This window comes from Ictidomys tridecemlineatus, unplaced genomic scaffold (genome assembly GCF_052094955.1).
Source record: "Ictidomys tridecemlineatus isolate mIctTri1 unplaced genomic scaffold, mIctTri1.hap1 Scaffold_97, whole genome shotgun sequence".
Classification (NCBI taxonomy): Eukaryota; Metazoa; Chordata; class Mammalia; order Rodentia; family Sciuridae; genus Ictidomys; species Ictidomys tridecemlineatus.
Genome location: NW_027526179.1, coordinates 287,062 through 313,329, shown reverse-complemented (window position 1 = coordinate 313,329; position 26,268 = coordinate 287,062). Strand labels below are relative to the sequence as shown.

Here is a 26,268-nt window from a genome sequence, read left to right as displayed (position 1 = left end):
CACTGCCGAACAGGGTACTCTAGGCTTAGGGTGTACCTGCAGAGAAGGCAGCACCCCCAGGGTGGAGGCAGGAGTTCGACTGGGGGCTATGTCCCCATGATCCACAGGGGTTTCATTTGGATTTCATGAAGGTTAACCTTTCCACACTGGAGCCAGAGGGCAGTGTTGGCCTTGGCAGTTGGGGCCTTAGGGTGGGGGAGGGGGCTTAGGGCCTGGCTCCATGTGGGGGTAGGCCTGAGGCTCACCAGACTTCTATGAGCATCCTGCTGGGGTCCAATGGGGAAGGCAAATGTGAAAAGAACTCTAGGTAGGTAGGGAGGCCCCTCTAATCTGGGTGTCCTGAGGAGCTCCCCAGCATACCCAGGGAAGAGGGGCACTCCCCCCCCCAGAGTGGAGGCCCCTCTAACCTGGGTGTCTTCCCAGCCCACCCAGTGCAGAGGGGCACTCCATCCTATTTTGAATGATATTTTCTGAGCCTCTTATTTTTTAATGGAAAATTGTATTGACTTCTAGAACCAAATTTTGTGACAGCAATGTCAACAGAGAGCAGTGTTTTCTGTAAGAAACTTCTCATAGCTTGAGAAGTTGGAGACACAGCTTCTTTTGCCAGAGGTGGAGGTGATGAAGAACATTCCTAAATCTGGCTAACTCTTAGCACAATTAACTATTAGCACTAGTACAGGAGAGAGGGAATGTTCCAAAGGTCAAAAAAAAGTTAGGCATTGGTTCTAAAAAAAGGGCAATGAAACTGATTTTCTCACTGAATCCCACAAAAAACAAATAAAAACAAACAAACAAAGCCTTCACTACAGTGCCCCACATACTGTGTTGTGCATGTCCAGTGTTTGTGTGCACACATGACTACACAAACATGAGCATCTGTAAAGTTTTGAAGCATCTGTAAATGTGGACATGATGCCCAATCCCAGCAAACTTCTTCAAAGGACAAGAATGTTTTCACTGTAACCTTTTCTGTTGAAAAGTAATCTTGATGCCAAAATACCATCTCAGCTACACAATATTTTTGAATTTTGCTTTAATCAGTTTATTTCCTGCTGTGACAAAAAGGACTCAAATAGAACAATTGTAGAGAAGAAAAAGATTATTAGAGGGCTAATGGTTTAAGATGCCTCAGTCCATAGAAGGCCAGCTACATTCCTTGGCTCTCCAAATGAGGTAGAACATCATTGTAGAGTAGTGTGGGGGTGGGGACCAGCTCACATGATGATCAGGAAACATAGCAAGAGGTCTCAATTTACCAGATAAAAATAAATACTCCAATACATGCCCCTAAGGCCCACATCCTCCAACCACAACTTACCACTTCAGGTAACATTTTATTAATCCATATTAGGGGATAAACTCACTAATTGGGTTAGGACTCTCAACCCACTCTGTTCTCCCCTGAACCTTTTTTCATTATCTCACACTTGAGCTTTTGTGGGATACCTCACATCCAAACCATTACAAATTCTGTCAGTGTCCTGATAATGCCCTTTTCAATCACCCTTTCATTAAAGTCCAGTTTAGAGCCGTGCTGCCTGCACTGGGTGAAGTGTCTCTCATCTGTCTGTGTCTGAGCAGCTCTTCAGTTTTTGTCTTCCATGATGCAGCCTTCTTTAAGACATAGGGCACTCATTTAGCACATGGTCTGTCAATATGGGACTTTGGGACATTTTAAAATCATTATTTATTTCAGGCTGTATAACAGTTAATTTGAATTGTCAAATTGATTTGATTAAGAGATGCCAAATATTTAGAGGCTTCTGGGTGTATCAGTGAGGGTGTGTCTAGAAATGATTGGCATGTGTTCCTAAACTTGGGTATTACTATCCAATAGGATGGAGGCTTGGATGGAATAAAACTTGGAATAATAAAAAAGCCGCAGGTGCAGATGCAAGATTCAATTCTTCTTGAATGTGTTCTTGATAGCTGCTGCAATCACTTGATTATATCAGATCTTCACTCTTCCAAAGAAGACTCTGAAAAGTATTCTCCAGGAAGTTTCCAAAGCCCTTGGAGTCAGATTGGGGTAACATCACTGATCCCTTTTGTTCTGAGGCTTCAGCATCTTGGTCTTTGCAGCTCCTGACTCATGCAACTTTCCAGCATGCAGATGGATATTATGGAGTATCCTACTTCTGGTCCTGTAAGACAACCTAAAAAATCCCCTTTGTATAATTATACCTCCATTGGATCTGATACTCTAGAGAACCCCAACTAATAAAGGCAGGAATGCCACACAAATTCTGTTATATTCTAATATTTATATGTACAAGCAACTGATGTCAGTGTGTCTCATTTTTAGAGATCTTTTTCTTTTGATTGGTTTACAAAGAGTCTGATAAGGTTTTTTCCAGTCTTAAATTAACTCATAAGTATTTTTATTTATAAACTAAGAAGAATCTGTAGAGCTCCTTTGAAATTATGTAGACACTCTTTATCTTGTTCAAATTCCACCCCGAAATCTTTCCTCCCCTACACTGTTGTCATAATATTCTCTCTGAAACAGAAATCTGGACATGCCATGCTATTTTAAAAATTACCATCATCCTTCCCTTACTCAAAGGCTGAATTCCATAGGCTTGATGTGACTTCTAAGATCCCATGATTTTCTTTCTTCTCCAGCCAATTATCTGCAGCTTACAATTATGAGCTTCCCATCAACATCAGGAATTGCCTCTTACACAAGTGCCCTAAAGGCCTACATCATTCAAAAGGTTCATTATTTAATAAAATTTCTTCCATGTGAATAAATCTAAACTGTATATATGTCATGGCTTTCCGGAACAGTGGATTCACCTTGGAGGAACACATTTCACTCTACATACCTCTGCCCAGAATCTTTGTTATTAGTTCATACCAGACATTTTCTTAAATCTATAGAACATGTGATAGTGGATTGGTGAACTTCTTCTTGTTATTTTATTGCATTAAAATCCTGTTTCAAAGTTTCAGATTTGGAAACATTACCCCAAGCATTAGCCTGAGCCCCAGTAGCAATATTTAATGCAGATTTAAGTTATATTTTTATAGTGTACAGGGAAATGATTTGTAGAGTTGTGGTTATGGTTCATATGCCCCACTAAAATTCATGCTGAAATTTAATCCCCATTGTGAGTTAGTAAAAGACTAGAAATTTAATCCTTGTATGGGATTTGGGAGGTAATTAAGGTTAAATGAGGTAATAGGAGTAGAACTTAACAAATGGGATTCTGCTTTTAACAAAAAAAGAGGCAGAGAAACTTTAACCGGTACATTCTGCCTCACCCTGTGCTGCCCTACACCACTTTGAGAATCTACAAAGAGGCTCCAAAAAAAGTAGAACTTTTTCATTTGCAGCACTTCATCCTTGGATTCCCAGAAACATGAGCTGAAAAAAAAAACTTTATTCTTTATAAATTACATTTTCTATGGTATTCAGTAATAGCAACAGAAAATGGAGTAAGACAATTATGCACACTAAAATTATAGAATGGAAGTCACCAAATGCATTCACAGAAGTTTGAAGGTAAATTTTGACAAAGGAAGGGAGAAATTTGTCTGAATTAGCTAAAGTGGTCACATGAAATAGTAGAAACTGTTAACTCAACAGGTTAAAGTTAATAATCTTTTACATTTAGGAAATATTTTACTTTTCAAATTTTGTACATAAAGTAATAATTTATTAATACCTCTTAAACTTTGTTATTTTAAATTTACATATCTGGATTTATATAGAATTAAATGGCATTGTACCTATATTTTTCTAGTACATCTTGCCATGATGTTGTTCCCTACTGCCTGGAGTTCATCTCAAACATTCCACTATGCCACAGCTCATCCACATTTTTTCATTTGATTCCTCTATCACTCCAGCAAGTTTTCTCCTCCATGCTGGGTCCATTATTTGTTCTTGTATTCTGTCTCCCCATGCATAACTTTGCCATTAGCTTCACATCCTACAATGAAGATTATTCATTCATTCTTGCTATCTCCATAATGAGTACAGTGTGTGGCACATATGGATTCAAATAACATTTTTCCATAATGGAAGTCCTATGATAAAGGTGTTTAGTCAGATTTTCATAACTGAAAAAATCCTGAAATAGGTTCCCTTGCTGGCTCGGAGGCGCTCTGAGGTGTGCGGGGCATCGAGCCCTCTGGCCGGTAAGGCTGCGGCAACGGCGAGGTCCCAGGCCGGGCGGGCAGGCGTGGTGATGAGCATGGGCAGCCGCGGCCAATCCAAGGTAGAGGCGGCGGGCTGGAAGGAGAAGTGCTCTTTCAGCAAGCGGCTGTTCCAGAGCCGCCACGCAGGCCGCGGGGGCACGGGGGTCCGGGCCGGTCGCCTTCTTCAGAGCCTTCCACGGGCAGCTTCTTGAGCCGCGTCCCCAAGAAGCTGTCCAGGCTCTCGCACCTTAGCTCTGAGGGAGCGGCCCAAACCGTGGCGGCCTCTGCAGCTGCTTCCCACCCGCTCCTCATGCCTCGCCCGCGCTGTCGCCCGCCTTGCCCGCACTGCCCACCTGAGCGGCCAAGCTGGTGAGTGGCGGGGCTCCAAAACCATGGCAACACGTGCTTCATGAATGCCGTGATGCAGTATCTCAGCAACACCGAGCTCTTCGCCCAGTACCTGGCACTGGACCAGTACCTGGCAGGGTGGCTGGAGCCCTCGCCTGACCCCAGCAGCCCTTGGGATGCAGCGCAAAGGGGACAGATCGAGAGGAACGACTGGCCCCAGATGATGCCTGGCATTGCCCACATTGCAAGCAGCTGCAGCAGGGGAGCATCACACTGAGCCTGTGGACTCTGCCTGTTGTGCTCATCATTACACCTCAAGAGGTTTCAACAGGAAGGAGACAGGCCTGTGAAACTTCAGCACATAGTCAAGTTCCTCTTGACTGGCCTGGACATGACTCCTCATGTGGTCAATAGAAGCCAGAGCAGCTGGAGTTTGCCATCCCATTGGTCCCTGTGGAGGTGGCCCTATGGACTCAGGAGGGACCCTGAGGACTATATCTATGACCTATATGCTGTGTGCAATCACCATGGCACCATGCAAGGGGGGCACTTCACAGCATACTATAAGAACTCTGTGGATGGCCTCTTGTATTGCTTTAATGACAGTGATGTGCAGCAGCTGTCGGAGGATGAGGTGTGCACCCAGACAGCCTATATCCTCTTCTACCAAAGGCAGACAGCCATCCCATCATTGTCAGCTAACAGTTCAGTAGCTGGCTCCACAAGTTCTTCCCTGTGCGAGCACTGGGTGAGCGGGCTTCCGGGGAGCAAGTAAGCCAGTGTGACTTCAGTGGCCTCCTCCAAATGCACCTCCCTGGCCTCAATCTCCGAGTCTACATAGAGATGACAGGGAAAGGAGTGAAGATGGTGGTGGCTTTTCATCTCAGCCATTTGTGAGGAGTGTCCAGCGCCAGAGCTTGTCCTCCAGATCATCTGTGACCAGCTCCTTGGTTGTTAATGAAAATTGCAGGAGATTTTCTTGGTCCCTGTCTGCAAAGCTGCAGATGTGCTCCAATTCTCCTTCCCCTTCTCAGGGGACTCTGACTCACAGGTCTGCCTCCACCTTAGAGAAGCTTGGGGAGGCAGGGGATGATAAGGTTTCTCTTCATCTCTTTCTTTGGAAGCTTTAAGAACCTTTCCAGCAGTTATCAGGAAGCAAGTGATAATCACAGAGAACACAAGGCTGTGAGCCAAGCCCACCTAGCTGTCATGGAGGGGCTTGTGTTCAGAGAAGAGTCAGATACCTACAAATTGAACTCCAGTGTTGTAGATATACAGAGCAAAAACTTAGCACAAGGGCATCACTTACATTCTGTCTCCAATGCATTTGATAACAATAACCAGATTGCTTAAGTGGATCAGAGTGATTCCATGGACAGCTCTCCTGTCAAAGAAGTGAAATCCCTAGGCCACCCAGGCTCGCTCACAAAGAAACCAGAGAGTACACCAAGAGATCCCCCAGCTCCAAAGGCACTCTGAACCAGATAAAAGCATGTAGAAAGGGAGAACAGCCTTGGCAAGCCAAGAATCATCTCTTTCAAATACATCCCCTTCTTCTCCTTTTCCTGTAAAAGTTTCTCTAAAGCTTTATTGCTCTTGAAGCAAAGCAGATTCTTCCAGGGCCAGTGGAAAGCATTCATTCCCTGCTCCTGCCCAGCTAAAAAAGGAGTCATTCCCCAAGTCCCATAATTCCACATCATCTCCCTAACCACAGAAGCAGAAATCAGCTTCTGCCCTCGATTACATTGCTTTCTCTACATCTGCCAAAAAATAAAAATAAAAATAAAAAAGCCTCCGGCTCTGCTATTAGGGGCCCCTTCCCTCCTGGGAAGAACAGTACTTCAGATGGGACCTTGAGTAGGGAGGGCTCCAGAATAAGCCTGGGATATGACAGAGCCAGTGTCACCTCCATCTCCAAACCCAGATCCCCTTGGGTGAGACAGACCAGAGCGAGGGAGGCAAGGGTGTCAGCAAGCATGGGTGGAGATCCTCCATAGCCAGCCTGTACTCCCCCAGCACGAGCATGTGGTCTGGTCTGAAGAGGGACAGCAAGTCTGAGGATAAAGGGCTGTCCTTCTTCAAGTCAGCCTTGAAGCAGAAAGAAACTAGGTGGTTGACGGACCTCGGCAAGACAACCTTGCTGTCTAAAAAGACGGGTGGGAGCTCTGTCAAGTCGGAGAGTAAGTGTGCCATGGATGACAAGGCCAAGAAAGGCCACCAGCCTCCAGGCCCCCAGCAACCAAATGCAAAGGCAGTTGGAAAGGAGCAGCTTGTCTCCAAGGACCCTGCCTTCACTAAACATTCCCTGTTCTGTTCTCACAAGTCCAAGTCTTCCCAGATTAATTACAGACCTCCCTCATCTCCCAGCGGCAAGCAGCCTGATGAGAGAGACTCCAAAAAGTTACTTCTAGCATGCAGACCTCTGCACAGCCTTCACAGAAACCTCAGGGACATTCCCACAGCCTAAGTATTCTGTCTGTAAAGATGTTTATTTATTTAGCACCCCTCCTTTCCCACCAAAGCCCTCTATGCTTTTGTTTTGTTATTTTTGGGGTGTCATGTGCCCGATTGTGTGTGCCTGCATGTTTGCATTCATGAGTGAGTGTGTGTTTGTATGCAATGGGAAGTCAGTTGTAAATTGTTAAAAGTGTCATCTTATTCTGTAATTGAACCAAATAACAGCTATAGGCAAACCATTGATACCAGGTTAACTGGAGTAATTATAGACAATATCCAGACATTCTTTTTAGCAATTGTATATATTTCTTTCTAGAGAACTCTAATGACTTTCATTGGACACTAGGGTCTTGAAACCTGTGAACCAGTTAAGCTATCATTAGAGTATGGAAGTGTGAATTATTTGACTTGGGTTTCATCTGAGCAGGATTTGTCCACACTGTGGATTGTTGAGTGGCACCAGGAGCTCTAAAAAACTATGAAAATAACATATGAAACAAACCAAGGGAAAAACTATTGCTTTTGACAATTTTTGACAATGCACTCCATTTACCAGTCTTTGTAAAGGGAAATATTTTAACACTAATGTTTCTCAGGTATCTACATTTAGCTTGTCCAGGATGGATGTGCATCAGTAAATGGATTAAAGAGAAAAAATCCTGAAATAAATCAATTTAGAGAAGAAAAGTTTCAATATTGTTATGGTTTGAAAGTTGTCAGGCCATGGTCAGTAGGCGCTGTGGCTTTTGGGTCTATGATGAAGCACAGAACATCATGATATGGAAGACATGAGGAAGCAAAGCTGTTCACCTCATGGTAGCTGGGGAAGCAGAGAGAGAAAGAGGAGCAGTCAGGCTCCTAATATTTCCTTTAAGGGCATGCTCCAAATAACCTGACTTTCTCCCACTAGGCCCACCTCCTAAAGGTTCCACCATATCCTAATAGCACCACAGGCTGGAGACCTGTGGACATTCAAGATCCAAAATATAGCAAAGGGTATTTTGTGCTTAAATATCTGCTAATGCTAGAGATGGAAATCATGGAGAAGAGGAACTGGTACCCTAGGTCTATAACACAAAACTTTGTACATAACTATGCCCAATGTTATGTCTGGAATTAAGTTAATACCATTGCTTATAAGAATTGCTACAATTTACCTGTTAATATAGTCATGTTTCACATTACAACATTTTAGTCAACACATCATACAACTGTGGTCCCATAATATTTTTAATTTTTCTAATTTTGTACATAAAGTAATGGTTTTTTAATACTGAAAAATTCCTGTGGCTTAATGATGTCATGGCTATTGTAACTTTGTAGCACAATATACTACCCAAATGTTTGTGGTGGTATTGCTGTAAATAACACTGCAAAATCTATATAAAATTATAGCACAAATATAGTATGTACGATACGTATTACTTGATAATTTAAAAATGACCATAAATGATTTATACATTTACTATATTTTGTATGTTATATTAGAGAGTACTCCTTTATTTAGAAAAATGTTTACTGTACTACAGAATACCATGTTACAATAGCAGCAATTTCATACATCTTGTACTTACCACATCTCTTGATTTCATGAAGAGGCCACATTGAATGTTTGACTCATATCATTTAGGTTTGTATTATGTTCATTCTGTGATTTTCAAACACTATCTGAATTGTCTTCCAAGATTCGACTCTGCAATATTATTAGATATCACTGATATCTAATTTCTAATGTCTCCTCTCTGCCTTTTTATTTTTAAATTGTTTTTCCTTTTTAAATTTTTTCTCAGTTGATAGATCTTTATTTTATTCATTTATACATGGTGTTGAGAATCAAATCCAGTGCCTCACACATGTCAGGCGAGGGTACTATCGCTGAGCCACAGTCCCAGTCCATCTCTGCCTTTTTTATAAATAACATATTTCTTCCCCTCTCCCATGATTATTCATCATATTTTTTCTGTTTGACATTCAAAGCTGTATCTTTGCTCAAGCATATTCAAGAGTATGGAATTCTGTCAGAAGGACACATCCCAAGGCATTGCCATTCATTACAATTTGAATGAAAGTCACCTTTGTGCTTGAACTTTGAGCACCTGCATCTAAATCACTGAATTAATTTTCCTTTACTGGAATCAGGTGTCAGCTCATGAACTTGCTCTTTTATCTTTACCTTTTTTATTTCTTTAAGGAAATTCATATAACCCTTTTCAATTACATACTATAATTTCTTAGTTCCATCCTAGTCAGTTTCCTTATATTCTTTATAGCTGTCACCTCTGAACCTCTTTATGGATTATAAAACCCAAGCACTGTCTTTTAATTATAAGTGTTCATAAGAAGCATGGGGGAGAATTCAATAATATGTGCAAAGAAACAATATTCTGACTCAGCCATTTTGGAAAATTTCATCTTTACAAATGTGACAGAGGCTTCTGAGGCTAGTCTCTGGAGTCAGTGAACCTCATTCAGACACTTTCAATTCACCAGACTTCTGAGAAGACTTGACCTCTACTCTTTATTTCTTACCCACTGTACACAAAATGTACTCTTTTGTTTTTTGTGTTTATTATTTAATTTCCAATTTTTTTTCATATTACTCTCAATTCTCTCTCAAGTTAGAAATATCTTTCTCCAAATGTCTAAATTTTGATCTTTTGCCTGAGAATTATTTCTTTGATTTGAAGGCAAATCACTGACATTTATAAAGTGACTTGATTAAAAATTTTATGTATTTTCCATGTCATACCAGTCTATAAACAGATTGGTCATATTGTGGCTTACCTTTATAGCTTCTAAGAATTAATTTGAGATAAGGTCTGAGATAATGTCAGGATCAGAAAAGACAAACATTTTTATGTATATGTCACAAATTTCAAATTATCTTGGATATAAATTCTCTAGTTACTCCTGGCCCATTTCTCTTCGTTAAACTATATTCAGAACCATATATCAGTATATGCAAATAAGGGCTCCTTTTTCCTGATAATTTTACAGGCTAATTGTAAATACTTGTTCTCATAGAGTACATTGTCCCAATTTATGCATCTGCAATTGAAAATCCTGTGTGTGGGGGTGTTTATGTGTGTATAAACATACAAAATGTACCCTTTTGTTTGTTATGTTCATTTTTTAACTTCCAACTTTTTTCATATTACTCTCAATCCTGTCTAAATTTGAAAATATCTTTCTCCAAATTTCTTAATTTTGATCCTTTGTTTTATATATGCCCTTTTCCATGCCAGTGATTGCATATAATTCTGTTTGTGAAGGAAACATTTCTATGATCCTCCCCTCTGAATTATATCAGATTGAGTGTCCTCTATCCAAAATGCTTGAGACCAAATATTTTAGATTTTTGAATTTTTTTAAATTTTGATACATTTGTATAAATATAACTATATCTTGAGGATAACACTCAAATCTAAACATAAAACCATTTATATTTCATACATACTTTATGCCTTTATGCACATAGTCTGAAGGTTATTGTATATAATAGTTTAAGTTCAACAGTGTTTTAAATATGAGCCATTGCATAGACCAGATGTGGAATTTTCCTCTCAAAGCTCATGTCAGTGATCAAACAGTTTTGGATTTTAAAACAATTCAAGATTTTCAGATTAGGGATACTCAGCATATCATAAGGAAAGTAAGTGATATCTCCTTAATTTATGGGGAGTAGGACTGAAAGTGCAATTGTGTTCTGATTTAAGATGTTTGGTCAAATATCATCCCACACAGATCTCAATTTTGCTTTTTTTATTCTTTTATAGAAGCTAATAGAATCTCTGCATGTTTTCGGGCTGATGTCAGCATGTACCTATTTATTGCATATTCCAATGGCTCTTGTGACCAATTTTGAGACAATCTTGCCCAAATTTTGCCCTTTTCCATGAGAGTGATTGTGAAGGAAACATTTTTATGATCCTCCCCTCTGAACTATAAACCTTGTTTCTGAATTCATTTTATTAATACCTGACAAGCCTTAATGACTCCCTGGACATAGCTGAAAAGAAATTTGAGAGGCACATGTGTCAGGAAGTGGACTAGGCTATTGTACATTTATTTGAACATTTGATTTTTGCAGACATATAACTATATATCTCTAAGTGCTTTTTTAAAAAAATAAGTAACATTTAGCCCTAAATTTGCATTACCCCAAATAATAACTATATTTCTGAGAGACTACATTGAGTAATGCATTTCACTTTCATAGATAAACGTGTATGTCTATGCATGTGTGTGCTTCTTTGCAGTTGCAAATGCATCCAATCTATTTAGTCTTGCTTGAATAACTGAATAGCACGGCTGCTAAAATTTTTTATATGTGAAACTCTTAGGTTAAAGTTAGGTAATTGGTTTCAAAATAGAATACATTTTATATAGAGATTTTGATTAAATTGAAGAATATCAAGTGATCTTAATTCAAGATCAAGGAATCTGCAGGGTTATCATAACGAATAATTTGGGATTCTAGAGGATTGTGTTTTACATAGATTGCTCATCTGTATTCTGACTCCATCAACCCAAACCCCCTGGACATATCTACTTTCCAGGGAAATTGGAATGATTTATGAATAGTTCTCAATGTTGCTATTGCCAAATCACCTAAGTGATTCTCACCCTAGTGCCAATGATATGGAGTGAATTATTACTCCCCACCCAAAAGTATGTTTAGGTTCTATCTAAAGTACCTGATTCAGAAACAGGATCTTTGCAGTCATAATTAGCTAAGCTGAGATAATCTTGGAATAGAATTGCCCCTTGATCTAATATACCCAGGAGTCCTTATAAGAAGAGTACAAGAGACAGACAGTCACATAAACCAAGAGAGAAGCCATGTGAGGAGAAAGGCAGAGACTTAAGTAATGTACTGTCAAAGATTGCTGAAAGTATCAGAAACTAGGAGGAGATAAGGAAGAATTCCCCTTAGGCTTCATAGATACATGGCTTTGCCCAAACCTTGATTTCTGATTCATGGCCTCTGAAACTGTGAGACAATATTATTGTTTGTTATTTAAACCACCAGATTTTTAGAATTTTGCTATGGCAATGACAGGAATCAAATATAACTTCTGATTCAAGAAGTAAGGCAAAGATAACTGTCTTTTAAAAGTTCTATGCCCTCTAGTGATTCTGCAATGAGCAAGCTTTGGGATCAAGAGAGAGATGATCTCTGGGATTCTAAGATCTCCGGTATGATGATGGGAGAATAAATATGTGTTTCATGCACGAGGTTTATATCTATTTCATTTATGAAAACTAACTCATCAAGACAGTGGTAGAAGAGAAATCTCCTAATTATGATAATGAAGCCCTCAATGAGGCTATTCTGTAGTTGCTACCCTAGAAGTACAAGGCACTTGAAGGTCAATCCAATTTCATCTTTACAAACACATAAGCTTAAGGTTATTTGCTCTTGGACATATGATGCTTATTCAGATTTTAGTAAGTAAGTGTTAGGGTGCTGTTCATGATACATTTGCCTCTTAATGGTCAATATATCTTCTATGTGTGAACATTTAGTTGTTTTGCAATTGTTTCTGACGATTGATATTAAACTATCATTTCTTGGTCTGTGGTACCAAATGCAAACTTATCTTTCATATTGCTGACTTTAGATGTGCCTCTCTCCCTCCTGGGTCTGCCCTTAAGACACAGTAGTGTCTTACACAGCCTAGGGACAGCGTGAGAGATTCACACCATGCCCAGAGCTGACATAATGCCCTGAGTGATGGTGGCTGTCTCCTCAAACACTAGCAGGACCTCCGTGTATAGCAGCAGCAAACAATGACTCCCAACTCCACAGTACATCTTGTTCATCATCATTCATGTAAGCTGTTCTTCTACACTTGTTCTTTATTATAGGTGTTCACTGTGGACTCCCAAAGGGGATCCTGAAGGAAATTCAATTCTATGAGGAGTGTTTATTTTTTCTCCAGGGAAAGAAAAGAAAAAACTAGCAATTTTCTCCCATATAGTATATTATTGAACAAAACAAGGTTAAAAATTACTCAAAAGCGATCAGGCACTTATGAAAGAGAAAAGGAAACTATCTATCATAGCCCTATGTATGGAAGTGGCTTGCAACATACTCATTGGGAGATATCTGATTTTTGTATTCATAATGAACACACACACACAGACACACACACACAGACACACACATATATGTACACACATTTGTGTTTGGGCTATTGTAAACAATCTTTCATGATAATTTTTTCTAGCCTAACAGGGATTCTCAGATGGGAGTTCACTATCAAGTTTATTTAATAATAGTCTTTCACTTTCTGGTCTCACAAATGCAAAAGCTTGCTTATTTTTATTTTTTCTCTTTTTTCCCATTTCAACTTTATTTAGGATTGAGGATAATGTGAATACCAAAGTACACAAGAGAAAAAGAGACAAGTGTGAAAACTTGTAGAATGTATGTTAGACTTTTCTTTCAATCTAGTCTAATCTCTGGGGCTGATCTAACTCTCTGATGTGGAATTCTGTCCTATGAGATTATACTGACTTATTTTTAGATTATTGTAGCAAGTTATCTTCTATCTTTTATTTTGGAATTGACAAAATTTGTGTATGGGAGGTATACACAATGATATTTAAATAACCAATTTATGAATACATGACCTGCAGTGTATTGTGAGGTATTCAAGATCAGAGACCATGTCTAAACCTCCATGTGTCCATCATTTCATTAGCTTGGTACCTGGAACATAGTAGAAATCTAATATCTTCTTTTACTTGAATTGTTTCTAGCTTCTAACAGTAGGGTGGAAAAGCAGCAAACAAAATACTGTACCATATATTACAAATAATTGGAAATAAGGTTTTGGATGGGGGTCAACTCATGCATTATGCTGGTTTGTAGGACAGGTAGATTTTAGAAACAATGCTATGGTGCCAGAGTTGTGGCTCAGTAGTACAACGCTTGCCTAGCATGCGTGAGTCACTGGGTTAGATCCCAGGCACAACATAAAAATAAACAAATGAAATAAACATATTGTGTTCATCTACAACATAAACAATATATATTCTTTAAGATATTATATATATATATATATATATATAATCAATGTTTAAGTTCTGGACAGCTGAGACAAAAAGAAAGAAAGCCTCTAAATGATTCTAAGAAGCACATAATTAATTGGGAAATTATAAAGCCAGAGGTAACATACTCACTGAAGCCTGAGTGTATCAGTGGTCTGGAATCAAAGTTCAGTAGGTAAGGTCCAGACATACTCTGTTTGATTTCAAAGATTAGTTTAGGTACAACCAAATGATTTTTCTTTTCTAAGACAAGAAAAATAAAAACCTAAGAATAATCTATGTTATCTAGGGTGATGTGAAAGAGAAAAATTTTTAAGTTAATAAAAGCAAAATAAAGCACAGTATGCTTGGATATGTTGGGATTTTTGTTTTCTCTTTTTATTCTTTTTTTTTATTTTTTAAACACACATCAAAAATTTCTTTGAAATTGTTTTAAATAAACTTTTAATTCCAGGTTTTATATATTTAAGAAATGACTAATCTTCAACCAGTTTATAGAGAAACAAAAGCTAAGTATCATACTTAATAATTGGGCTAGAAGATGATATGACAGCAAAATTCACTTGGTAAATTGTATATATGCCTGACTTTAAGAGAACCTGTATACATAAATTGAATTCGAACAGTGCTTACACAGTGTGAGGATTTCTGCTTTAAGAAAAGTAATAGACAAAATTTAAAACAACTGTTCCTTCATCAATAGTATGGCTGCTCACCTTCATGAAATCTCTTCAGATTCAAGGGGCACTTATTGCAATCCACAAAATGGTTACACATCAGTGTGAAAATCACCAGCCTGGTCTCTTAAATATGAAAGCTCAAATCTTTATCAAATGGTAAGCAGTTCTCAAGATGTGGGAATTAGCCACGTGACATATTTTAGAACATGCAAAGGTTGGAAGGATTCAGCATTCATTTGTCTATGTACTTGAAATGCTCTGTAGAATCATTACTTAATCACAGAATATCTGTTTACAACAGCAAAAGGCTATTGGAAACAACATTAAGATGAATAATGGTAATTTTTGATAGTGTTTTATCATGGTATAATTTTTATACAGTAAAATGTCAAATCTCAAATACCACAATGACTTTTCTCCATCTGTATTCTTCCATAGAACTGTTCCCATGGAACTCTATTTAGAAACAGAACATTTTCACCCCCTTAGAAATAACTTTTATCTTAAATGAAGTAGTAGGACATGTCCAAAATTGGAAAGAAAGCCAATGGGAAAACATAATTCAGCTTACAAATATTTGATTCCCACACAATTTCCACATCCTTCTAATTGCAGAATGATGCTTTCTCACATAGCTCAAAGGTATTTAACGACCATACTCACCATTATTTCATAAACTTTGCCTCAGGGATGTCTCCTTTGTTTCAAAAGAATGTTATTTGATGAAAGAACAGTTGTCCATTTTTGCTCAAAATGCCTGAATTTCTTCAACTGTTTGCTTCACTTCACATTCTTTTGGTGCAGATAATTGTAGTTGAGAGTATACTAGTGACACCGAGTGCTTAAGCACTAAAAATATCCTCATTTATGAGAACATTTATTTTCTCATGGTTGGCTACTGTTAATCAAGTTCTTGTTTATGTGTGTAAAGTGACAATGATAATATAAGTGCTATTTCATGTTGTTAAAGACTAAATGAATAACCTTCCAACATAACCTTGTAACATAATTAGAGCAAACAGATTTGACATTCACATTGTGCATTAAGAGAAAGAGCAGACAATGAGAGGATCACAGAATGAGAAGAAATATGATATTTTTAAAAAAATATTTATTTTTAGGTGTAGTTGTACACAAGACCTTTATTTTATTTATTTATTTTATGTGGTGCTGAAGATCCAGCCCAGGGCCCTGCATGTGCTAGATGAGCACTATACCACTGAGCCACAATGCCAGCCTGAGAAAGCATATGTTTGAATTGCATTTTTATTATTCATAAGCAATGTGAATGCCAAAAATTTGTGGCATTCTGCTGTATTCTAGTCATTAAAAACTAGTAGGTGACATGGGGGACAGTGGTAGTACCTCTGACCATAATGCAAAGAGTCACGATCTTCATTTTTATTAATGAGTAGGTTATAACAATTTTCATGTCTTATGCCAGACTCTGAAATATAGTAGAACCCAAAAGACAAAAACAAGGAGAATACTGTCAGGCTTGCCACTTAAAAGTCATAACACTTACAAGTCATAACACCTTTTGCCTTACCCAGTACAGGAAGGAAAAATCTCAGTGATCAGCATAGAGCATAACCTTCATAGAATAATGGAAAAATCTTGGTTTGTTGGCACCTCTCTACACCCAATCAAAATATCTTCCTTTCATTTCTATTATTCCTCTTAATCTTAAGAGATTCTACTTAATCTATCTAAACCTTGGTCTATATGTATAAACTACCACACCCAGGAAGAATAGGTCATTAATCACTGGCTAATGGCAATGCACCCAAAAGTGATTCTGGTAAAGGGAAGGATAATATTGAAGCAAGGAGAAGAAATGCAAAGTTAAAATAAACAAAAGATTATATTACGTGACTTTGTCAAAGATAGGTCATGAAATCATGTAGTCACATTCACTGTTAGAATTAGCATCATTAGCAGATATTATTAAACATTAAGTATGTCCAGGATACTGAGATGGTTATAAAACATTACAAATAAACTTGATTCCCTTTATTGGCAACTTCCACATCCCCAGGTTCAACCAACAATGTATTGAAAATATTTTTTAAAACAACATGCTTATTTTCTTTTGGTCATTAGTTCTAAATAATATAATTATTTATGTAAGATTTACATTGTCTTAGATAATGTAAGTAATCTAGTGCTATATCAAAGTGTACAAGAGTATGTGTGTAACTTATTATAAATACTGGGACATTTTCTATATGGTATTTGAGTATCTGTTAATTTGTTGCCTACAGAGGATACTAGAACCAATCCCTCTTGAATACTGAGGGAGAGTTGTGTGTGTGTGTGTGTGTGTGTTTATGTGTGTGTGTGAGAGAGAGAGAGAATAAAGAGAGAGAGAGAGAGTTATGACAATATATCAAAACTGAAAAGCACATATAGTATATATGCAATACAAATAGCATTTTTTTTTTGTACTAGGGATTGAACCCAGAAGTACGTAACCACTGAGCTTCATCCCCAGCCCTATTTATTATAACTATTTTTATTTTGAAACAGAGTCACTCTAAGTTGCTTAGGGTCTTGTTAAATTGCTGGGACTGGCTTTGAACTTGTGATCCTTCTGCGTTAGCTTTCCAAGCTGCTGGTATTACAGTTGTGTACCACCGTGCCCAGTTAAAATGACATTTGTAAAGTAAAACTCAAGGCTTCCAATAAGGGTTAGTATCCAGGCTTACTTTTGAATGTTACCTCTCATTGATCTGACTTCTTAATGAAAACTGTAGAAGTTATGCGCCCCAATCATAACCTGACGTTTTTCTTTTCCTTGAATTATTTAACAACTATGTTTGTACAGCCCATGGTATGCTGTTTACTGTTCCACACACTGTCAAGTATCAAGTCATTTAAGGCTTACAGTATCACAGAAATGCACATGCCATCCATCATGCAGATGATGGTCTTGGGCTACAAGAAGGTAGGTAGCTTCTCTAAGATTGTGTAGCTTATCAGAGCTCAGTTGTGTCTCTTGGCAGTCTCGTTTCAAATCTCTGATCTTGACCTCTACAGTATACTGGCTCTCTACCATACTGAGTTTTCTCATATCATTGACTCATGAATCCACATTCTTTGATCTATTTCACAAGCAGATTCTTTTCCAAAGACTGCCACACTCTCCTCATGCCTTGTCTTTGCATGCTCATGTAGCCTCCTCCTCCTTCTTCTCAGGATTCAACTGATACAGGTGATTTCTTGCCCCTCTGTTCTTATCTCTTTAAAGTCTCTCCCTTTGAGAGATATTTTTGCCTCTCTATCTAACACATTGATTTCATCATATGATCTTTTTTTTTCTGCTTCCTCACCATTCAATGTGCTGTGTCTTCTGGCTCCAAATTATTTTTGCCAACTCATCCTCTATCTTAGTTCTCCATTTTAAGTATTCTGCCTCAAACATGCCTTATAAACAAGGCTTCATAGTTGTTGCCCTGGACTCTGGGTTCTGGCCTCTGTTTTGCTTGGTGTCCACTAACAACCACTTTCACCCATGAAAATGTGAAGTACATCTCTAGGGAGAAGAAACAATCTCCAGGATGTCATTTCTGTGCCTATGGTGACCCCCTCCATCTCTTCCCTCCAGGTTTCTATAATTGCCTGCTACCTGCACTCCCTTGTTACCCTGGTAGTGTCTTGCAGTGGTTGAGGACAAGCTCCGAAATTAGGCTACTGGACGCTTAGTGCAGCCTCAAGGCATATTTGATTTGTAAACTACAACAATTTATTACATCTCAACAGTAACATAGGAATAATAATAGCTAACCCAAGAAATATATACCATGATGATTGAGTTAATTAATCTTTTGATTGATTGTCAAGTTAAGATTAGAAATGCCTATCATACTCAGTGGTTAAGTGCCCCGGGGTTCAATATCTGGTAAAAAAAAGTTAAATAAATTTAAAAAAAAGAAAAGAAAAGAAATGCCTATCATGTAGAATTTAGCACAGATTAACTATTATTATTACTCAGTTATGTATAGAAATGTGCAACATCTCTGGTGATGGCATTTAACTCCTATCAAGTTTCCTATCTCATTCATTTTCTATAGTCCACTCTCACCTTGTTCTTATTTATTTTATCTGAACCAGACCTGAAATTGAATCCAATGGATTGGACTGTTTTTCTGTATTTTCTGAGGTTGTCACTGTCCTATGTTCAAATCACTTCTGTTTTTCATTTTTTCCATTTGTTACAGTTTGAATCTTAAATGGTCCCAAATGACATGTGTTAGAAGCTTAGACCCCAGTCCATAATGCTACTGGGAAGTGGTTGGAGCCTTTAAGAGGTGACAATCTTTAGGTCAAAGGGGACATGACTTCGAAAGAGATTCTGGATGCTTAGCACTTCCTTCCTCTCTCTTTTACTTTCCAGCCTTGAGGGAGGAGTTTTATTCTACCTCATACTCCTAATACAGTGTGTCACCACAGCCCTAAAGTGACAGGGTCAACTAATCATGGACTGGTATCTTCAAAACTGTAAATCCAAATAAAACTTTTTGTCTTTGTAAGTTCATTATCTCAGGTGTTTACTATAGTGAGGGGGAAGCTGACTAACATAGCATTGACTCAACAGATTCATTCTTGCTATTATACTCCAATGTTATGACCTTTGTAATCCCATCATATCATTTCCTTGAGTCTACTCAACTTGATTTTATGACTATTAAAAAAGAGAGGATGGAGTAGTGGTTCTGCAGTAGATCACTTGCCTAGTGCATGCAAGGCCCTTGTTTCCATCCTCAGCACCACATAAAAAATGAATAAATAAAACTAAGGTGCTGTGTCCAACTGCAACTAAAAAAACAAATATTTTTTTAAAAGTTGAACTATTTTTTAAAAGGCTCTAAAATATTTATTCACTAAATTGATGACACAAATATAGAGATATTCATGGTCTATTATTAGTCAGTTTCCAAGTAAAGACATTTTATATCAGTGAAATTTGATAGGCATCTGTGAAAGCTAGATTTCAGTGGGTTCAAAGAGTTATTCAGAACATTTTTTTGGTTATAAAAAATAACTGAGCATTTTTTCCTCTTACTAGCAATAACACTTAAAAGAAACCTTATTTCATTAATGGAGAGTGATCTCTTTGCTTATGGATCCTGGAAGACAGGAATTTGATATTTATTCTCAGGGAATTGGGAAATTGATTTGATCCATTTAGGAGTTTAACAATGAATTTGTAACTGTTCCCAAGGAGTCCAAAAAGAACAAGTGCATCAATTGATCAATAGTGCATTTAAGAAGAGAAGGGACTCACAATAAAGGAATGTAAAGACACTGCAGAAGAACATTTTATTCAGAGAATTAATAAAATGTCACAGAAGGTTAAAAAAAACAAATAAGTTAGGAAGTGTTTCTTTAACTTAGTTGGAATCCTAAAGAGAGTTGTGGAGGGCTCCAAACTTTTTCCTGTCACTGGAAAATGAACATCCCCATCCCACTCAAAACATCTGGGTCATTGACAACATTTAATTTCATCCTTTGGTCAGTCCTTGATGTCAATTTGAAGCAATTTTGGCTTCCCACAAAGTATGTGCTCTTAGCCTTCTCTTGGAAACAATCAGATTCATAGATATAGAAATAAACCCGAGGGGGCCCTGATGCAAAAGGTTTGATTAGGCAGAGGCTGAGTGGCTCTTTACATTGAAGCCCACCCAGAAAAACAATGAGAAGTTTGTCATTTTTCTGATTACTTGTACAAAAAACACCAGCAACAAGGGGAGTGGGGGAATACCATCAGTTATTATCTGGAATCAGTTCTGTTAGATTCCAAGAAAATTCCAGGTTTAATGAGTTTGTTTCTGATGTTCCCAGCTCCATTGGCTTTCTACTCTTTGTCTAATTACTCTAGCTCCTGGGACACAGCCACTCTTGTGTCCTGTGACATGTATATCCATGTGCCTGGCAGTCCTACTTCTCTGAAAGTCATTGTCCCTCCACCCACAACACTTCCCCTGTGCCAATTGCTCTGATGCATAGAGCAAGATGGCTGAAACTCTAGGAGTATTTTCTGCATCAAATCACTGTGCACTTAGCAGACCAGTCCACTGCCTATGTGATCAGCTTTATACTGCCTCTCAAAACAGAGCTGGACTGGAAGAGGCATCACACTCTGCCACATCATGGTTCCAGTGGCTATGGCTATCCATGCTGTACTGTAGCCCACTTTGTCATGATGCCCCGAAGTTGTATTTCAACTACTTCCTCACCAAGGGATACAAATCCTTTCCTTGGCCTTATTAAGAATAGGGTGACTTGAAGCATCAATCAGAGGGACAGATGCTTGCCTGAAAAAACAACATTCCTTACCTGTGGAATATTTCCCTCTCACAAACAAAACTAAACAATTTGGACTAAATATAGATACCAGGCCCAGAAACATGTCCCATGTATTTTAATCCCATGTCCAGTACAGGGTTAAACATATGCTTTCTGAGTATTAATTTCCTTTTTTGATCAATACCAAACTCTAAAGTTATTATGAGATTAATAAAGATCATCCTTTACACATTCCTCTTTCTCATAAATAATTAGTCAAGTGATATGTCTATATGCAGACCACAATGGGTAAGATAATCACCCTCCAAGTCAAACCTAATAACACCACAAAGAGGCATCTTTCCTGTCCAGCATGTGTGATTTTTGCAGGCAGATTTTTATAGAATGCCAACTTTTTTTAAAAAAAAATCCAGAAGTAGGTCCATGTGCTCCCAATGCTTCATCATGGGGCTGGATCTTTTCCTTAGCTAGCTTACCCAGAAATACAATCACATGAAGATGATTCACACAAGTTGCTAACTTGGCCACAGTCCCTATAGTTCACATTCCCAACCAGCCAAAAAGGCCCCCTCAACTAGTTCTTTCTGACATCATAGGATGATCTCCTTCTTGAGCTCCATGGTTCTGAAGCTTCAATAAATTTCCCATCCTTAAATGGGAAAAAAATCATACAGGTAATGGTATTAATACAGAGTTTCCCTATAGCATGACCACCATAGATGGTGGTAAGGAGTGGTTGATGGGGTTGTGGTGTAGCTATTGTTGCTGAAAGCCATACCTTCTTTCCAGGTGCTAGTCCAGAGAGTTAGCACACTGTTGTACATACCATGACTCTATGCCCATCATTGTGGAGATGCATCTATGACAATGTACCCTCTTGTTTCACAAAGTCTGTTTCCTAAATACATTTAGAGAAAAAGCCTCTGTATGTCCCACTAGAACATCTAATTGCCTATTTGTGTCTCCACAGGCTCTGTAAAGTATTGTCCATGTTGTGCCCAAACACAACTAGAAACATAGTAACCACTGGAAAATAATATTTTATTTTATATATATACTTGTGGGAAACCAATCTTGAGCTATTTAGTGTCTTCACTCAACCTAAGCCAAGGAGATTTTGGTTTGATGTTACAAATCATTTTGTGGCTCCTCCTAGTTAATAGATTATGCAATGCACATGACCTCAGTCTTCACTGGGCTAGGAAGGCTGCTTTCCTAGTTCCCCTTGGCATGACCCATTGGGACTGGACAGGCAAAATCCTACCTTATTTGGCAGAAGAACATTCTGTGGAAAACTTTGAAGTTTTCTCCACATAAAATAAAGCAAACGTGGGCTCTTACTCTCTCTCATTCCAGTGTGGAAGCTTGACTCCTAAGGTTGTAGAGCCATCTTGCCTTTGCTTTTCAAAATTACTTTCTGTGTCCTGTGATTTTTTTGTCATCTTCTTCTCTTAGTTTTACTTTGCATCCAGCCTCATTTATGCAGAAGAAACACAAATTCCATCACCCATGTGGGATGTGAATGAGATTATATTATATATTACAATTATATATGCAACAATACAATTATATAATTATATACATATAATTATATACATGTATATGGAGAGAGAGAGAGAGAGAGAGAGAGAGAGAGAGAGAGAGAGAGAGAGAGAGAGAGAGAGAGGTGGTGCTGGGTGCATTCTTGGTGTGTCTGTGAGGCTTTTCTAGGAATGATTGGCATATGAGTGAACAAACTGTATGCCACTATCTAATAGTCTGGAGTCCCATATGGAACAAAAAATGAAAGAGAGAGGAAGTGCAAATATAGGCTCAACAACCCTTCTTCTTCAAGTGCATTTTTTTTCTGCCAGATTCTTCCACTTACATCAGTGACTCTCCAGGGACCTTTCAGGACTTCAGCCATGGACTGGGGTCACATCCCTGATCCCTCTTCTGAGGCATCCAATCCAGCCTTTTAGACTGAGCAGCTATTGATTTCCCAGCTCTCTAGCATATAAACAGCATTTGTGGGACTATCCATCTTCTTATCAGAAAGCCAAACCAATAAATACCCTCATGATATTGTGTATATTATTTATTGGTTTTGTTCTTCTGGAAGAGCTTAATAAATGTAGATAGATGACTGATTGGAAGATAAATTTATTCCAGGCCTCCTTATCCTAATTTTTATTTTTATTTGTTTGTTTGTTTGTTTATTTATTTATTTATTTATTTTTTGTGCTGGGGATCAAACCCAGGTGCTTGTGCATGCAAGGCAAGTACTCTACCAACTGAGCTTTATCCCCAGCCCAGCCCCTTCTCTTAATTAAATTGGCAACATTACCTTGTAGAAAGGTATATTACATGAATATGATCATTACATAGATGCTTTTTAAAACAAAACAAAACACAACACAACAAATGAACAAACAAATCACTTTCCTCAGACATTTACAACCATATATTTTTCTTAGAAGACCAAAAGAACTGGTGTAGAATGAGACAAAAGGAAAATACATTAAATTATTGAATAGAGACTAAAGAAATTGGCCAATATTAAAAAGTAAACTCCCTTCCTCATACTCATTATAAAACAGAATCAGGCAACATAAATATAGGAAGGAACACAATTACAAAAACTTATTTGGAAAATACAACTTTTTAGTGAAATTATTTAGTGCTTACTCTAGAAGAATTTAACATAGGAATAGTAGCTGACATAGCTATTTTACAAGTTAATGCAAATGTAATGATAATTGTCAAGCTTTCAAAATAGATAAAAATATCTCCTCTTCTTTAAAAGAAATAATTTAGATATGAATCCATTAAAGCTATGCTTGATTAGGAACTGATTTTGGAAGATATTTTTTTGCTATAGTTATTAAGACTATAAACACTAACTCAGAACACAGAATATAATATCAAGGAAAATATTTTCATTAAGCATAAATTTTACTAAGTAAAAAACTAAAAGTGTTGGCCTGACATGGGGGCTCACACTTGTAATCCCAAGAGCTCGGCGGCACTAAGCAACTCAGTGAGACCCTGTATCTGGACAAAATACAAAATAGAGCTGGGGATGTTGCTCAGTGGTTGAGGCCCCTGAGTTCAATCCCTGGTACCCAGAAAAGAAAAAAAAAACTAAAACTAAAAGTCTCAATATAATTCCCTCAGAAAATGACTTCAATCTTCCTAAACCATCTTTCACCCTACATTGTCATTGGTTTGTTTAAGCCACAATATTTTTATTTTATTTCAATCTATTCTGGAGGAAAGGGGTAGACACTACTAGTTGTGCCTTGATTATTTTAATAGACTTCCTTTTTCAGAGCATTTTTATGTTTACTTTAAAAGTCCCTGAGATCAAAATCACATGTGACATAGCAATAGAATAATAAAGAAGAAACCTAAATTTCTGCAGACATAAAATAGCCATAAAAACAGCCCTAAATCTGTTTAAACAAAACTAAATTTAATATTTTAAAAATCACCATTACTTGGTGTATTCTGATAACCATAGCCACGACTAATACAAACTAATATAATATGATGAAATCTCTGTATATATATTTCTTTTTTTCCTAACATTTGTTTGCAGAATTCCTCCAGTATACTAAGGGAACAAAGATATACAAATGAGTAAGTAGACTGTAAATATTGTAGAGCTCAGAAGAGGAAAAAAAAAACATTTCTCAGAGTGAAAAGAGAAAAAATTCATGGAAAAGATAATAGAAAGCTTTGGTCAGTGGGTAATATGAAAGGTGAAGAGTTTAATGTTCTGATAATAGACTGACTAACAGAAACTCTAGGGAAGGCACTTTGAGAAAAAAAGGTGATCTTGTTTGGCCTGAGTGACATGAAAGACAAATTAAAGCTTAGCAAATAGACTGTGGCTATTTATAGATATAATGTGAGGTAAACAATTGTGACCTTTGTAGAAAATAGGACTTATTTAAATCTTATATTAGAAAAACTAACTTGCCTCTAATATCAGAGAAAATCAGGACAGGAGACCATGAAGAGAGCTGGAAAAAAATAGTATTTCTCTTCACAGAGTAAAGGGGAAAGAGAAGTGATAGGTGGAAAAATGTCAAAAAGGAACAATCTTTTGGAATCGGCAACTGAATATGAAATGTCAAGAGGATGAAAGATTAATAAAAAATTTTAGATTTTATCCAGATGGAGGCTGAAGCTTTATTCCACCAATTGAAGAAGAGTATTTACAAGCTGGAGGCTGTCTGAGGGAACAGGTGTGGTAGGTATGGTTGGATACATTCTGGGTTTGAGGTTCTGGAAGGGGACTGTGTCCTTCAAATCACTTCTGTATGAGCCCTAGAAAAGGGGAGGTGCCAGCATAAACATAGGGATTTTGAACTCTTCCCCAAATAGGTAAACCTTAAAATACATCAAGAGGGTGATGTTAAATGAGAGAGAGAAGGGAGGAAGTGCAGAGAGGAGCTTAGGCATTCCTTCTATGTGGGTAGAAAAAGGAAGAAAAGGCTGATCAGGGATCCATCTAAGGCCCAATAGAGACTTCAGGAAAGTGTGAAGAAAGAAGCAGATTTCCAGCCGAAGATGGTGCGATGTAACAAAATGCTTTTGAGAGGTGAAAAGGTGTGGATCCTAAGGAAAACCACTCTCCTAGGTGAAGAAAAGCTGATTCACAAGTGGTAAGAGGATATTTTTCATGATTATGAAAACAAAGCAATATTTTAGGTGGAGATAATAAGTGGCATAGGAGTAGATGTATACGTACATTCCACCTAGTGTAACCAGAAAGAAAAAAAATTTCCGTCGGGATAGAGGTAAATTGATTCAGGTTTACTGAGATTAAGAGAAAACTAAGAAATAAGAAGCTGTTTCTCAGACTCACTTCTCTTTTGACTTGTGTAGTCAGGAATATCACCAAGGATTGCACCTAGTGACTTGTAGAGCTCATGAGAGCTCTTTTTTAGTGCTTGCCTAGGACTGGGGGAAGGAGAAGGGAGGGTAACTTCTAACAAGTAGAGAGAATTCTTTCTAGAGTAATCAAAGTTGTTTTAAAACTAGTGTGCAGATTGTACAACTGAGAACTGCTGAATTGCATACTTTAAATGGGAAGATATTAGGATAAATAAATTAAACCTTAAAGAAGCTATTAAAAATAGTATCTTAAAATAACCTTAAATTACATGAAATACACAGTATTATTTACAGATTCAACATAAATCCTTATACCCCAATTACCTTGATAGAATATCATAGAAGTCTCTTTTAACTTCTGCCTGGCCTTTCAGAGACTTGA

At 37.8% G+C, this 26,268-nt stretch overlaps 1 pseudogene; it reads left to right on the top strand.

Annotated features, from left to right (window-relative positions):
- Positions 1-4,570: 4,570 nt before the first annotated feature.
- Positions 4,571-26,268, top strand: part of LOC144374944 (ubiquitin carboxyl-terminal hydrolase 31 pseudogene) — a 42,830-nt pseudogene continuing 21,132 nt past the window's right edge.